Genomic DNA, 16,680 nt, shown 5'->3' with positions numbered 1-16,680 from the left:
AACTTACTCACTCTGTAGACCAGGCTGGCCTTGAACTCAGAAATCCGCCTGCCTCTGCCTCCCAAGTGCTGGGATTAAAGGCGTGCGCCACCACCACCCGGCAACATTTTCAACTACACTGAGAAGTACAGCAGTAATAAAAACTAGGAAGTAATTTTGTCCATCTATTAAAAAACAAAAAACAAAAACAAAAACAAACAAACAAAAAAAAACCTAAGGAGGCTGGAGAAAAGCTCAGCAGGCAAAGGGCTCACCTTGCAAGCTCCTGAATTCAATCCCCAGGCACCATGGCACACACAGTAAGAAAGCCCAGGAATGGTGAGTCCCTGAAGCTCAGTTCAGCCTACTTGATGAGCTCTGGACCAATGAGAGCTCGTCTCTGAAAAACAAGATAGAGACCAAGGAACAACAGCTGAGAGTGAGACCTGGTCTCTACACACCCGTGTGTACACATGGTCTCTACACACGTGTGTGCACACATGAATTAGGGATCAAGTTTTCTGTGGAACATTTCTTCTGCCAGGAAGCAGGTGAGGTCTGTGAAATCCCAGGCTTGGGCAGCGGGTGGCTTGAAGTACTAGTCCATATTTGGCTACCACAATGAAACACGAGGCTGGGCAGCCTATAAAGAAATGAGCTGCTGGGCGGTGGTGGTGCACGCCTTTAATCCCAGCACTTGGGAGGCAGAGGCAAGCAGATTTATGAGTTCGAGGCCAGCCTGGTCTACAGAGTGAGTTCCAGGACAGCCAGGGCTACACAGAGAAACCCTGTCTCGAAAAACTAAAAAAAGAAAGAAAGAAAAAAGAAATGAGCTCCCTGTGGGCCACAGTTCTCAAGGCTCTATGTCCCAGATTGGGTAACCCCATGTTGTGACTCCCAAAAATGCTCAAGGGTCCCACAATGCTGTTCTGGGGTCTTTTCATACATTCTATAGGCCACACCTCTTAAATATCCCATCCCCACCCCTTCACACACACCCACTCCAACCCCGTGCACATCAACCCATATCCAAACTACTCAGGGGGGCCAGGTTATTTCTCAATTACCCATGGCTATCCATGATGCTAGAATAAAATAGAAGTTGCTTGCTATTCAGCGTGCACCTGCCCATTCTTGCCTCAGTTTCCTGGACCAGGACACCAGACAAGGCAAGGGATCAAACTGAGACTCTCCAGTCAAAGGGTGGACTAAGAACTAAGTTACTCCACGAGTACCAACTGATTATGCCAAAGTGCTTAGCACAGTACTTGGTACACAGCAAACACCACCTGCCAGCACCGCTATAGCAGCACACCACTTCAGTGTGCTCCTGGACACACACACACACACACACACACACACACCTCCTACCCCTCCTACCCTTGCCACCAATCCCACCCCGTATTCTGGGTCTGGCGTTCTCTCAGAGTAAATCTTAGGGATGGTAGACTGATTGTTCCCCTTTATCCCCACAATGAAAAGCCCAGCCAGGCTATCACCGCATGCTAACAGTCAACATGAGATAAAATCAGGCAGACTGCACCCATAAGGCCCAAGGGGCAGACTCCAATGGAGAAGAAAGAGCCCCATTGTTTGAGCACAGCCTCGGGGAACAAGAACGCAGAGAAGCAGGCATTGTTTGGAGGAAAGAATCTGCAGGCTCTGTGCCAACTGTGAAAGAGCAACTTGGCCTCGTGGAGCCAGGGAACCCAGGCAGGGGAGTGGCCTCTGGAGGCTTCCAGCCCTCCCCTCCCCACAGGGTCACCTGGAGCACCAACACCCCAAACACCACAGGACAATGTCTGATGCAGGGTCTGGGCACAGGGCTCTGCATGATGGCCCTTAATTCACACAGCACCTTGTCCTCAGCACAGAAGTGTGTAGGGTCCCTCCCCTGTGCCAGAGTGCTGTGCTGTGTTCATCCCTGGACTAAACCTCCAAATGTGATCTCTGCCATCATGAGTGTTGGTACACCCTGCTCCATTAGATGCACAAGATTGTCTAAAGTGCCAGGCAGGGTACAAGTCTGTCCTCCCAGTGCTTAGGAAGAGAATCAGAAGTTCAGGTTTATTTTGGACTACATAGTGATTCAAGGCCAGTCTGTAATACATGGAAGGAGGGGAGAGGGGGAGGGAGGGAGGGAGGGAAGAAAAAAATGAGAGAGAAGAGGAAAGGAAGAAAAAGGAAAAGGAAGGAAGGGGAAGACGGGAGAGGGGAAGGGAGGGGAGGGTGTCTTTCCTACACTAGAACATAAACCCTCCGGGCAAAGGAATTTTCCAGTGTTGGGAGGGGGCTGGCCCTGGAGAGGCCTCAGGGGAGTTCTCCACTCCTTCCTTCCAGACTTGAGTAGAACCCCCTTACCCTGGAAGCTCCACCCTGCACCCACCTTCAAGTCCATGGAACCCAGGAAGTAAACACTAGGATACACACACATATGAGCACACACATATACAAACACACACACATACACACATGAGCACATACAAACATACACAGGAGCGCACACACATATACACATGAATGCATACACACACAAACACATGAGCACACACACACATGAGCTCACATACACACATACACAAATGAGTGCACACACACTCACACACACACACACACTCTACCCTAGGAGGCTTGTAAAACTCGCTGAGTCCTACCCAGGTCAAGTCCTACCCAGGTCAAGGAAGTTTGAGTGAAGGCAAAACACTCCTTTGTGTTAGTTTTTGACACAGTTTCTCCTGTAGCTCAGGCTGGTCTCAAACTCCTAAGTAACCTTGAACTTCTGACCCCCTTGCCTCTACCACCCAAGTGCCAGGACGTTGGTCCGTGAAAGGCACCCTGGTTCCTGGTCGAGCACAGGCTTGAAATCCCGGTGACCCTGTAGGGAGGGTACTAGGTACTAATACTAGGTACTAGGCCTTTAGGTACCTCATTAAAATGGAGATCTGGTGGAGCAAGCCTTTAATCCCAGAACTCAGGAGGCAGAGGCAGGATTTCTGAGTTCAAGGCCAGCCTGGTCTACAAAGTGAGTTCCAGGATAGCCAGGACTATACAGAGAAACCCTGTCTCAAAACAAACAAACAAACAAACAAACACCCCAAAAAAAGATGTATTTATTTATTGTATATGAGTACACTGTAGCTGTACAGATGGTTGAGTCTTCATGTTGTTGTTGGAAATTGAATTTAGAACCTCTGCTCGCTTCGGTCAAGCCCGCTCCGCTCACTCCAGCCCAAAGATTTATTTATTATTATAAGTACACTGTTGCAGTCTTCAGACACTCCAGAAGAGGGCATCAGATCTCATTACAGATGGTTGTGAGCCACCATGTGGTTGCTGGAATTTGAACTCAGGACCTTTGGAAGAGCAGTCAGTGCTCTTACCTGTTGATCCATCTCGCCAGCCCAGTGAACTGCCTTTTTCATCAGGATCCACCATGGGGAAGCAATGGAACAGGCCTTTACTTAAAGAGCCGGCCATCTAGTTTTCCGCAGAAGGCCTCTCAGTGCTCCCAGCCTCTGCCCCTACCAAGCTAAGCCAAACAAGCCAAGAGCTCTCCCCTCCCTGCAAGACCCAGCCAGAGCTCTCCCCTCTTTTCCCCTTCAACCTCGGACTAGATCCAGCCCGTGGGCCCCTACTCTGTTCTCAGCTCTTCTGCAGCTCCCAGAGGTGTCTGGGTATTCAAGAGCCTGAGAACCAGACGGCCCCGTCCTCCACACAGGCCTGGAGATCCCTGAGCCAGCTCAGGCTGTCCCCAGGACCTCAGACTATGCCACACACCCCCACCCCCAGATCGGTGTCCTGAAGCTTCCTATAGCCCGCCCGGTGCCGGCGTGGGGTAAGCACAATCAGAACTCCTGTGTCCCGCCTCACCCATGTCCCGAGCCCTGTGGCGGAGTGGACGCGGGACACCCCATATCCCTACACCAGGATCACAGGCACTACGATACCTCATCTGGCTTATATGGAGCTGCTGACCCAGGGCGTCATGGATGCCAAGTGCTCTACCAACTGAGCTACATGCCCAGCTCAAGAATCTGACAGTCTCCGAGGTGGTGCTGAGGATCCTGGGACCACACGGAGACGGCTGCGGCAGTCAGCCCTCACCCAAACTCCAACACAGGTTGGACACCACACCCCTAATGCACCCCACTTTTCTGAGGGGACAGTTATTTTCACACATCTTTGACGCCTTGTGTGCCTGGACGGCACTGATGGTCCTTATGGTTTCTGGAGTCTCTAACACCAAAGCCAGGCCTGCTCTGAATATCGTATTGCAAAGGCGCAAGGTGGCTGTAATCACAGAGAACAGGGAGAGAAAGGGGAGACGTCCAATAGGAAAACAGTCTCAGCCACAATACTTGGACAGCCACAGGGCTGTGTTCTGAAAGCAGAATGAAGCGCCCAGACCCCCTGTCTTCTGTGCTCCCATTTCTCAGGTCAACCTACACCTTTCATCCTTTCTCAAAACAGCAGCAGCGAGGATGTCCTCCTCTAGGAGCCTTTGCAGGATGGTCCAGCTCCTGAAGGCATGGGACCAACAGATAGAGCCAGTACAACAGCAGAAAGTAGGCTGAAGAGAGCAGAGAACCACGGGGGTGGAGCTGAAGACAAACCCTTGACCTTGGCAGAGCCCTAAGGCCAAGGCCTTCTTTGTAGGTGAGACTGACAGGACCCCCTGGGCTGCTGCCTACCCCAGTGAATTGTCAAAGGAAACAATAAGTAAAGACACACACAGGAGGCTTTCACAAAGACCAGTGTAGAAAGGCCAGGGAAAGCCTTTGGCAAAACAGAGCTAGGATGGGTGGGGAGGAATGCCTGGGGCCTAAGGCCTGGGGCTTATGTGGCCAAGTCAGACAAGGTAAAGGGTGGTGGCTGTCATGAACCCAGCTACTACATCTACAAGAACTTCCTTAGCGCTTCTGTGTGTGTGTGTGTGTGTGTGTGTGTGTGTGTGTGTGTGTGTGTGAGAGAGAGAGAGAGAGAGAGAATGAGTATATATACGTATACAAATAGACAGGAGAGAGGGGAGTGAGGGAGGGAGAGAAGGGGGAGGGGGACAGAGAGGGTGGAGGAAAGAGAGAAAGGGAGAGGGGAGAAAGAGAGAGAATGTGTATATACATATATATGTAAATAAATAGACAGGAGAGAGGGGGAATGGGGGAGGGAGAGAAGGGGGAAGGGGACAGAGTGGGTGGAGGAGGGAGAGGAATGGGGTAGAGGAAGAGAGGGAGGGAGGAAGAGAGAGGCGGGGGAGAGAGCGAGCATGGGTTCCTGACTTCAGAACCACAGTGCCACAGGAAAAAGGCTGGGCACAGAAGTGTAAACCTGCAGCCCCAACTCTATGAAGATGGAGGTGGGCAGATCCCAGGGCCTCTACAAAGTTACACTTACAAAGTTACTTAGTTCCACGTTCAGGTGGAGGGCAGAACAATAGGAAAGACACCTGGCATTGACCTCTGACTGGCTGGCCCCTGCACGTGTGTGCATGTGTATACACACTCTCATGCAGAGAGACAGAGACAGAGAAAGATAAGAGACAGACAGACAAATACACAAGCCAGCCAAGTGGTCCCTCAGCTTCACTTAACTCTCAGGAGACCTTAAGAGAAGCATTTAAAGGTACAGAGTAAAGCCTGTAAGAGAGGACAAAACCTTTGATGGAATTTGGAAGCATGAAATGCCACTAAGGAGACAAAGCCTGAGGCTGCCTGGGAGGAGTGAGAAACTTGAGGACCCGTGGGACTGCACTGTGGAGATGCTGAGAAGAACTGGTCTGAAGTCCATAGGAAGGAGGACTGTGTCCCCATTCCAGCTCCTCATCACTTCCACGAACACCCACCCGGGCAGTGGTCCAGCAGAGACTGGAGATGAAGCTGAAATGGAGTCTGTGGGCTCTGCGGTGGCACAGACACAAAAGAAGGCAAGAGGCTGGGGCGAGGACTGGTGGACAGGACACAGGTCTAGGGAGAGGACTGGTGGATAGGACAGGGGGCTAGGGCAAGGATTGGTGGACAGGACACGGGGCTGGGGAGAGGACTGGTGGACAGGACATGGGGCTGGGGCGAGGACTGGTGGACAGGACACGGGGCTGGGGAGAGGACTGGTGGACAGGACATGGGGCTGGAGGAGGGTACTGAAACGGGTGGGGCTAAGGGGCTAGATCCCCAGCACTGAAAAAATACAATTAAAAAATAAAATAAATAAAAAGGCAGGCCTGATAATATACTGTAGACAGGGATACATGTAAATCTATACACTTAACATGTGAGACCAGGCGGTCTCTCCCTACATACCCACACACACCCTCCCTTGCTCAAATCAAATGACTGGATACAGGCAGCATCCTTCAAGGGAACCCCCCAGCCCAAGACAGAAGACCTACCTGCCACTGACTCCCAGAGGCCCCAGAGAAAACCTGCCCAGTACCCTGTCACTTAAGGTCCAGCCCGCAGCCAGTCATGCTGTTCCCACAGCTTCCAATAGCCCCCCTGGGAAAAGACCTATCAGACATTAGAGGAAAACCTCCCCTCCAGATTCTAGACACGGAGACAATGGAATGACAGAACTGAAGAATCAGGGACAACACGGGCAACAGAAAAGAGCAGGAGACTATAACTGGAAAAAAACAGCTGAATACTATTCCCAAATAGATGAAGGGAAGGATTAGGGAAGATGCAACAGAGCTTGTAGAAACTGACAGTTTGAGGGTCTGGGGAATACCCAGCAATCACATAAAAGGCCAGCAGTGGCTTTGTGTGCCTGTTACTGCACGCTGGGGGACAGAGAAAGGTGGATCCAGACAGTCACCTAGCCAAGCAGTGAGTTTCTAGATCAGTGAGAGCCTGCCATGGGCCAGTGAGTGACAGAAGACATCTTTCTCTCGAGCGCTGGACTTCCGGTGTGCACCGCCCGACTCGGTTGTATGTGGCGGCGCTGGGTGTGGGGCACAGGCCTCATGCATGTCAGGCAATCGTTCAGGCAACTGGTCTATCCCTCCAGCTCCTGCCAAAGCAAATCTTACCGAGTCTACCTTTCCACCTTCTGGGACGGACTACACAGTTGGCTTTTATGAGCACGATTTTCTCTGAAGCACCTGAAGATAATTCCGATATAACACTTTCCAAACTGTTTTGCTTTATTGAAAGAATAACCTAATATTGAGCTGCAGTTAACGAATGTATTTGACTCTGAAGTATTGTTATCCTTGGTTATGCGTGTGTGTGTGTGTGTGTGTGTGTGTGTGTGTGTGTGTGTGTGTGTGAACTTCCACTATCTTTTTTAAGGTCCAAGCTCTGAGCTAGCTCAGGGTGAGGCACTAGGAAGTGGATTTCTCTCCTGGCCACAGGAGCTGGATGCAGTGAGGGAAGAGAAGCAGCAGCTCAGTGGACCATCTGTTTATTCCAAACCAGCACACCAGGGACCAGCACCAGTGGCCAGAACCAGAGGCCATAACCCCTAGCTTCCATTCCCAGAATATTAACCTCGGCCTGCAGCACTTATATTTTATCTGTGATCCATTCAAAACTAGTTCTAGCTAGGTCCGCTGATGCACACCTAATCTCACAAGGCTAAGTTCATGGCAAACCTGGGCTACATGTCTCAAGACAACAACCAAAAATAATAGGAGGACTTTCAGTCAGGTACAGGGTTACACATCTGTAGTGTAGCACTCAAGAGGCTGAGGCAGGAGAACTGTTGCTAGTATGAGGCCAGCCTAGGCTAGGTAGTAGATAGGTCAACCACAGTTACATAGAGATACTGTCAAAAATAAAGTAACTGTAACAATTTTTAAAAGTAAAAATTGTCCTCCTACCAAGCAAAAGGCATTTATTTGAAAATGGTAGGGGAGGCTCTCTGTAACACACCAACCACTCTTAACAGGCAGAACAGCTTTCTTCTTTGAAACAGTGGGTCCCTGTTGCCCTAAGCCAAATCCTAATGACAAACTGCCTGTCTCATGAAAATAGGGGTTCCTGTACTTCCCACCAAAAAGACAAAAACCAAAACCTGGAGTCTGGTCAAGAGAAAGGTACAGGCAGGAGCCAAATAATAGCATCCTTTAGGAGCTATGAGGTCTGTTAAAGGGACTGAGTTAGAGGGGTGTGTGTGTGTGTGTGTGTGTGTGTGTGTGTGTGTGTGTGTGGTGTGTGCAGAGCAGGGGTCACAGCAAGGACAAAGGGCTCCCAAGACAGAGGGAAGGAAAGGGGACTAGAGGAGAAAAGGACAAACAGGAGGCGGAGGCGGTGTGTGGAGAAACAAGAGGGAGGGACCAGAGAAAAAGAAGTGGGGGTGAAGGAGACCGGGCAGGGGAAGGAGTGAGGAATGGGGGAGGGACAAGCTGGGCAGACAGCTGCGTGCCTGCCAGGGTTGCTAAGCTGCGATCTGCTGTCCACAACAACCGCACTTTCTCCAGGAGCCAGCTGAAGTTTTAATCCTTCCCCTAGGGGAGGGGAAGTGGGAGAGAGCTCTCAAAGCCTATGGTCCAGCTTGAATGACACAGAGGGGGTTTCCTATTGGATTTAAAAGTCTGACAGCCACAGAGCATGGTAACATGAAGCCAAGCCCAGACAAGGGGACAGACCACTGAGCCAGCTACAGTTAGAGCTGTACCCTGGCTTGATCCCCAACACTAACAAGGCTGTGTGTGTGTGTGTGTGTGTGTGTGTCTTCCTTTGGAAGGAACGTATTAAGCAATCATTCTCAAAAGTTCAGAGTTCAAAAGATAATTAAGAGTGGTTTTAATGGAAAACTATTTTTCATCTAATAAACAGTAATTCAAAATCATTTTGAATTATTCTCCATAATTTTTTTTTTTTAAATTCTACTACCTGTTTTAAGGTCCAAGCTCTAAGCTAGCCCAGGGCCAGGCTGAGAAACAATATTTCAAAAACATGCAATCAAGAAACAACTCAAAAGGGCTGGTGAGATGGCTCAGTGGGTAAGAGCACCCGACTGCTCTTCTGAAGGTCCAGAGTTCAAATCCCAGCAACCACATGGTGGCTCATAACAATCCCTAACAAGATCTGATGCCCTCTTCTGGAGTGTCTGAAGACAGCTACAGTGTACTTACATATAATAAATAAATAAAAATCTAAAAAAAAAAAAAAAAAAAAAAAAAAAAAAAAAAAGAAAAGAAACAACTCAAAAGCATCATTAATGAAATAAAACCACACACGTGTGTGACCATCTCAGTGACAAAAGCATTTTACAAAATTCAACACCAGAAGCAGAAAGCCATATTTTCCCATTCTTAGTGGGGCATCTGTAACATCGCAGGCAACAGAACATCTGCTCCTAAGATCAGGAACAAGACAAGGCTGTCTGCACTCGCCCAAGCCACTCAGCATCCAGCCGTGGTTCCTGCCATAATCTAGCAGTGACGTAAAAGGAAAAAAAGTTGCTCAGACTGTAAAGGTAGGAGACTAGATCCACACAGAAAAGCCGTGGTGCAGTGCATGCTGGTCATGGCAGTGTTCAGGAAGCAGGGTCGGGAAGGTTGCAAGGCAGGTCAGTCAAGATGAGCAGGGGCTACTTAGAAACCCTGTCTCAAAAGTCCAGGGCTACGCTGGGCATGGAGGCACACACATTTTAATCCCAGTGTTCAGAAGGCAGAGGCAGGTGGATCTCTGTGAATTCCAGGCCATCCAGAGATACACAGTGAGACCGGGTCTCAAAAAGTAAGTAAAAAAGCCGGGCATTTGTAGCATGTGCCTTTAATCCCAGCACTTGGGAGGCAGAGGCAGGTGGATTTCTGAGTTTGAGACCAGCCTGGTCTACAGAGTGAGTTCTAGGATAGCCAGGGCTACACAGAGAAACCCTGTCTTGAGAAAAAAATAATAATAATAAGTAAGTGAAGAGTTAGAGGTGACTTCGTGGTTAAGAGCACTGGTGGCTCTTCCAAAGGACCTGGGTTCGAATCCACGTGGCAGCCGAAAGCTGTCTGTAACTCCAGTTCCAGGTGGCTGACCTCCCTCTTTTGACCTCCATGGGTCCTGTATGCACATAGTGCACAGACAAACATGCAGATGAAACACTAATACACATGAAAATAGTAAACCTTTAAAAATAAAAATAAAAATAAATAAATTGAAGGGCTGGGGATGTGGCTTAGGACAGAGTATTCACAAGGGTAAGGCTCTGTGTTCTCTCCCCACACGGGGCAGAAAAGGACATTTAAGAAAGAAAGAAAGAAAGAAAGAAAGAAAGAAAGAAAGAAAGAAAGAAAGAAAGAAAGAAAGAAAAAGAGGGAAGAGAGAAAGCCTTAGGCAGCCCACAAATGTTTTCAGGGTCATCAGATCGGCTGAACGTCAGCTGTGCTGCTGATAGCAGCAATAAGCATTTCAAAACTTAGGAGACTGTCTCCTCCATAATACTCCTGAAAAGAAGAAACTCCTCAGATACAAACACAGCAAAAATGCAATGCTCAGGGACTGGAGAGATGGCTCAGTGGTTAAGAGCACTGACTGCTCTTCCGGAGGTCCTGAGTTCAAATCCCAGCAACCACATGGTGGCTCACAACCATCTATCATGGGATGTGTCTGAAGACAGGTACAGTGTACTCATATGCTTTAAAAAAAAAAAAAAAAGGCAGTGCTCAGTGTCTGGATAACCAGGAATCAATGCACACAAGCTGAGGGAGAAACGGAAAGATAACAGTCATGTCAGGGGCATGTAAGCTGGTTCTGCAGACTGCATGCCACTCCTACAGAAGCTCACAGGCCATTAACATTCATGTGGAAATGTGGTGTAGGGAGATGGCTTGGTCAGCCAAGTTCTGCCATGTAAACACAGGACCTGAGTTCATTCAACCCCCCAGAACCCACATTTTTAAGGAAGCTGATGGGCTAGAGACTAATCTCAATCCCGGAGCTAGAAAGTGGAGATGGAGGTCCCTGGGCTCTCTGAACAACTAGCCTAGGGGACTCTAGTCCAGAGAGACATTCTGGGTGGCACCGGAACGGGAAAGCACCTGAAGGGGACTGGAAACACAAGTGCAGGCACACCTACCTACTCGAGCGTGAACACATACCCACACACAGACATACACATTCATATGGAAATGTGAGGCATTAGAACAGGCACACCAATCTCGATGAACAACAAAGAGGACTCACCCTGCCCGACTCTGTGCCTACTCCATAGGCACAGCACCAGTGCAGCCTGCGGCACCCGTGCAGCATGCTACCCCATAGCCTTGTGCACATCAATGGGACTACACCAACTGCTGCAAATAATCTCTCATTTTCAGCTTTCCAGCAAGACAATCAACATGGAAAGAAAAGACTTTTCAACCAAAGGTGCTAGGACCATCAGAAGTATGTCGACTTCTGCAAGGCCGACCACAGTCTAGTGTGTGCCCCGTCGGGAGCTGTGGGGAGCTGTGTCGGCTCATCACTCCCAGACTCACCCCACCCTGCTCCCACGCTCCTTCAACATCTGGGGCACCAGACACTGCAGCGAGAGCTGGGGAGGACAGGCCCCTGACCTCCAGGAGCTTATGGAAAAAAGAGGGAGAATCAATGCAGTCGTCAGAGAGAATGGGTATGAAGCAGCGAGCCATACGCCTGGACCAGTATTACTCAAGTCCTGACACTCCCAGAGCAGCTTGCTCTGTATCACAATGTACGAACAGAACATGTCTAGAATTCCACAGCGATATCTCCGGCAATGGCTGGGTTACACTCAAAGAGGAATGAACTCCCTACAAGGCTAAAGGACACAGCAGCCCTGTGTACACAGGCAGCCATGGCAGGCCTCTAGCACTCAGAAACCATTTCTAAACTTTCACAAACATGGACTGGGGGAAAGCTCAGACAGTGACATGTCTGCCACACAAACACCCACATGAAACTCCCCAGAACCCACATAAAAAATCTGAGTGCACACCTGTAATGCCACGCTGAAGAGGTGGAGACAGGAGACTCACCTGAGCCATCGCGCTGAGTCAGTGGGCTCTGTGAGAGATCCTGCCTCAGGGGTGGTGTGATGGTGGTCATGGCGGGGTGCCTCTACAGATAAAGGCGCCTGCCACCAAACCAGACAACCTGAATCCAATGCTCAGACCCCAGTGGTCTTCCACCAAGAAGTTTTCAGATCTCCAGCGGTGCTGGGGCACACACACCCACATATACACAAAAAAATAAAAGCAAAACAAAAATTCTTTAAATACTAAGGTGGAGAAGAACTTGAGATTGAGAAGACACCCAGTGTGAGGCCTTCAGTCTGCACACATGTGCACACAGGCGCACGCACTGGTGAAGATGCTGAGATTGCTTGCTCTGGCGGGCTGCCCCCACTCCACAGAGTGTGCCCACTCACCACAGCAGAATAAGAATAACTCATACCAACGACGGTGTTGTGCTTTGAGCATTGTGAAAACCAAAGGCCATGAGAAAGTGTTGACTGAGCACCTCCACCCGAACACCCTGTACAGGCTCCACCGTGAACCACCACTACTGCTGAGAACCCACAGCACGTGAGCCAGCCACAGCTGGCCTGCATGAAACGTATACACTTCAGTCCCATAAGACAAAGGCAGCAATGGCTCTTCCAGAGCCGTCCAAGACGCTGGGTCGTGTCCCCTGTTGACCAGTGACATCTCTTACGATATTCTTTACCTTCAAGTGGCCACAGACAAAAATAGCAGCTGAGCCACTGTCAAAATGCTGATACAGACAGGCCACCTAGGGTCAGAGAGGGCTTCCCCAGCCAACTGTAGGTCAGGCCTCAAAGGTGAGCAGGAGTTGCCAGATTAGGGTGTGCTGAGGAAAAGAGCAGGAGCCAAGGGCAGGAGCCACAGGCAGGAGCCATGGGAAGAAGTAACAGAAAGGAAAGTCTGTGGGACTGGATGCATCCAGGGGGAAGCTGAAAAGGTCTGCACAGCTTCAGCAAGAGGAGATGGCAGCCTTTTGAGTCCACTGGGGAGTTCCTGAGCTTGTTTGAAGCACAGGAATGATGGGGCTCTGTTTGTACTGCAGGGTGGCCATATCCTATCCGGGGACACCTGGGAGAGGGTGGAGTGTAATAGGAAGACTTGGGTCATGAGGAGTATGAAATCAAGCGGGGGTTGAAGAGATGGCTCAATGGTTAAGAGCACTGACTGCTCTTCTGAAGGTCCTGAGTTCAAATCCCAGCACCCACATGGTGGCTCACAACCATCTGTAATGAGATCTGATGCCCTCTTCTGGGATGTCTGAAAACAGCTACAGTGTACTCACATTAAATAAATAAATAAATAAATGAATAAATAAATAAGAAAGAAAGAAAGAAAGAAAGAAAGAAAGAAAGAAAGAAAGAAAGAAAGAAAGAAATCAAGCGGGACCAGGCCTCTTCTCTACACAAGTTCCCACCATCCTGCACTGCACTGCACTGCACTGCACTGCACTGGCTAAATAACCATAAACTGAAGGGCCCTTATTATGAGCCAGAAGAAATCTCCTCACCTTTTTTTCTTTTTTCTTTTTTTTTCTTTGAAACACGGTTTCTCTGTGTAGTCTTGGCTGTCCTGATTGTAAATCTCTCACAGAGATTCAGCTGCCTCTCCCTCCCAAGTGCTGGAATTAAAGGCCTGAGCGACCACGGCCTAGCCAAATCTACCTTCTTGATAAGTTGATTGTCTCAGATACTGTGTTACAGCCACAGGAGGCTGATAACAGGAGGATAAACTACAGTAAAACTCAAGGATCAGGAGTGAGTCAAAAACTAGGTACTAACAACAAAGACACAGGCCTGGGGACAGCACAAGGGCAATATGCTGGATAACCAGCAGGAGCCACAGTGGGGAGCAGGGAGCCACAGTTGAAGGCTACCTGGGAAGAGGACGCTTCAGCCCACAGGAACAGTCATTGCAAAGGAAAAAAGGACAGGAGAGAGGACTTTCCCAGGAGCCCAGGGGAAAAGTACATCTCAAGAAGGAAAGAGGGCTGGAGAGATGTCTCAGCGGTTAAGAGCACTGACTGCTCTTCCAGAGGTCCTGAGTTCAATTCCCAGCAACCACATGGTGGCTCACAACCATCTGTAATGGGATCTGATGCCCTCTTCTGGTGTGTCTGAAGACAGCTACAGTGTACTCCTATACATAAAATAAATAAATCTTTTTTAAAAAGAAAGAAAGAAAGAAAAAAACTCTTAAGGTAGGCAAAGTGCTGCAACCTTAGAGCCCTGCACTGAGGGTAGAGGGAAGCAATCCCCAGGCTTGCTGGCTAGCCAACTAGCCAATTGCCTAAGTTCCAGGCCAGAGAGAGACCCTGTCCCAAAACACCAGGTAGACAGGACATAAATGACAGCCCAGGACTTCCTCTGGTCTCCATGTGCATACTTACAAGTTCATCTGTACACAGGTGCGCACCCACAGACCTACACCCATGCACACATATACACACAAATACACACATGCACACGGACACAGAATTTGTATAACCCTGACCATGCAGTCAGAGGTCAAGAATGTCAGGCTGGAAGGCGTGTCCTGGACTTAACACGGAATATTTCCTCTGCAGCTCCTGGGGGAGTAATGACTCCCCTACTCCCCTGTCTGCTGCTGACTAGGTAGGAGAGAGGAGGCAGAGGGTGTCTCTGGAGAGACAGGAAGTGAAGGAGAGAGACAGCTGAGGCTTGGAGAGGCTATGAAGTCTGGAAAGCCAGCAATGGGGTGGGTCTAAGACATTTATAGGACAAGGTTGGGTCAGGGTGGTAACTGTGACCCTTAAGGGACTCTTCTAGACAAAGGGTAAGACTTTCAGTCAGAAAGTCTAAAACTTTCATCACCATGAAAGACAGGGAGCAAGAGAATACCTGAGGAGACTGATAGCTAGACTGGTTTTTACCAGTCCTGAGGAATGACACCAGGTCGATCCCTGGCCTCTATAAGTATTACTCTGGCTCCTGCACGCGCACGTGCAAACACACACACACACACACACACACACACACACACACACACACACGGAAACATACGGCTTTAGAATAGGCAAACCGATCTTGATGAACAACAAAGTTAGAGGGAGAGAGGGAAGAAATTGGGGGGAGGGGAGAAGGGGCCAGCAACATGGCTAAGCTGGTAAAGCCTCATGAACTGAGTTCAATCCCCAGGACCCACAGTAGAGGGACACAAACGAACTCCCAAACCTTGTCCTCTGGCTTTCACCAGGTGCTGTCCCAAGCACGTGACCACACCCACACCCATTCAATAAAGTTAACTGGCAATCTTTTATTGATTCCTCTAAGGCCCTGGGCTCCATCCCCAGTGTGCAGGATGCAAATGGTGCACAGTGGGAAATACAAATAATCCAAGGTGGTGTTCCCGCCAATGAGCACACACAAGGCAGGCTGCTGCTTCTCCCTGGGCTGCAAGCACATTACCTGCACAGCCTTAGTCTGTAGATGGGGATGCTGCTTAGGCTCGCTGGCTAAGAACTCCACAAGATCACTCAGCCTACACTGGCTGCACGGAGGACTGGAGGGCCAGGTTTCCAAACTAAAAGCCATGTGACTGTGGCAGCTTCAGTCACTGTGAGACAGGGTAGATTGCATTATTTATGGCCCAGCAGTCAGTTATCCCCATTCCAAAGCCCCTAATTGCAGCTCACACCACTTCTAAGGAGGAGGGTCAGGGCCCTGGTGGCTGGGTAATGAGCCCCTTTGCCCCTTGTAAAGCCTTCCTCTAACTGGCTGAGATGGACCAATGAGGCTGCAGTAATTACCTCGCTGTTCATAGCACCCAGAGCTGGGTAAGCTAATACCTCCAGAACAAGCATGGCTGTCCGCTTCTAAGGAAAACCTGCATCTCTAGCAGGCCCCACACTCATCACTCACTGCGGGCTGGCTCTCTGATCTAAGAAGGGCAGGGGCTGGCTGTCACATAAGAACGGAGTTAAAATGTTGCAGGAACAATCTTGGAAACAACAAAACCCAGGACAGAGTAAGAGGAGCTTACAGGTAGCTTTTCTTCTACTGTTCTGAGATGGGGGTCTGATACAGCCAGGGTGAGATTCCAGCCCACTGAGGCCAGCCCTGAGGAGCCTGTGTCTCCCACACCCCATTTCACTTTGCTGGGGATGAAATTCGGGGCCTCTGGTGTGCTAGGCCAAGCTGAATCGGCAGCACCCCAGGAAGAAATAAAAACGGAGACAGCAGTCCACACCCAACACTAAACACACAAGGTGTGTAGTTCTTGGTAATTTGGGAGTTATTTGGTTATCAGGAAAGCAAAGAACCTAGACTTCTTTAGGGTTTGGGAAGAACATTTTTCAAGGAGTCATGCTTTTAAATGTATTTTTGAGTAACACCTTAGCAAGCCCTGGGTTGAAGAAGGATGCGGTGAGGATGGTTAACAGGATAGAGAAGAAATTTGGGGCTCATACTCAGCTAAGCCTTCATATACAGCCCAGGCCTAGGGATGGCGCTGCCCACAGTGGGCTGTGCCCTCCCGCCCACATCAATCACCAACCGAGACTATATCTCACAAATGTACCTACAGGCCAACCCAGTGGAGGCGAGCCTTCACCTGAGACTCCCTCTTTCCAGGTGACTCTAGTTTGTGACACACTGATAACAAAAAACAAAGCAGGACACCCACAGAAGTGGAGCCCAAGCATGGCAGTTAAGATGGCCGGGTGTGGTGGCGCACGCCTTTAATCCCAGCACTTGGGAGGCAGAGGCAGGTGGATTTCTGAGTTCAAGGCCAGCCTGGTCTACAGAGTG

General features: G+C 49.6%; 1 protein-coding gene across 2 annotated transcripts in view; it reads right to left on the bottom strand.

Moving 5' to 3' along the window:
• Trak1 (trafficking kinesin protein 1) overlaps positions 1–16,680 on the bottom strand; it is a 165,659-nt gene that overhangs the window by 128,448 nt on the left and 20,531 nt on the right. The gene's annotated exons all lie outside the window — the stretch shown is intronic.

The sequence above is a fragment of the Mus pahari genome, chromosome 10, assembly GCF_900095145.1.
Source record: "Mus pahari chromosome 10, PAHARI_EIJ_v1.1, whole genome shotgun sequence".
NCBI classification, from domain to species: Eukaryota; Metazoa; Chordata; class Mammalia; order Rodentia; family Muridae; genus Mus; species Mus pahari.
This window is presented reverse-complemented; position numbering and strand designations above follow the sequence as displayed.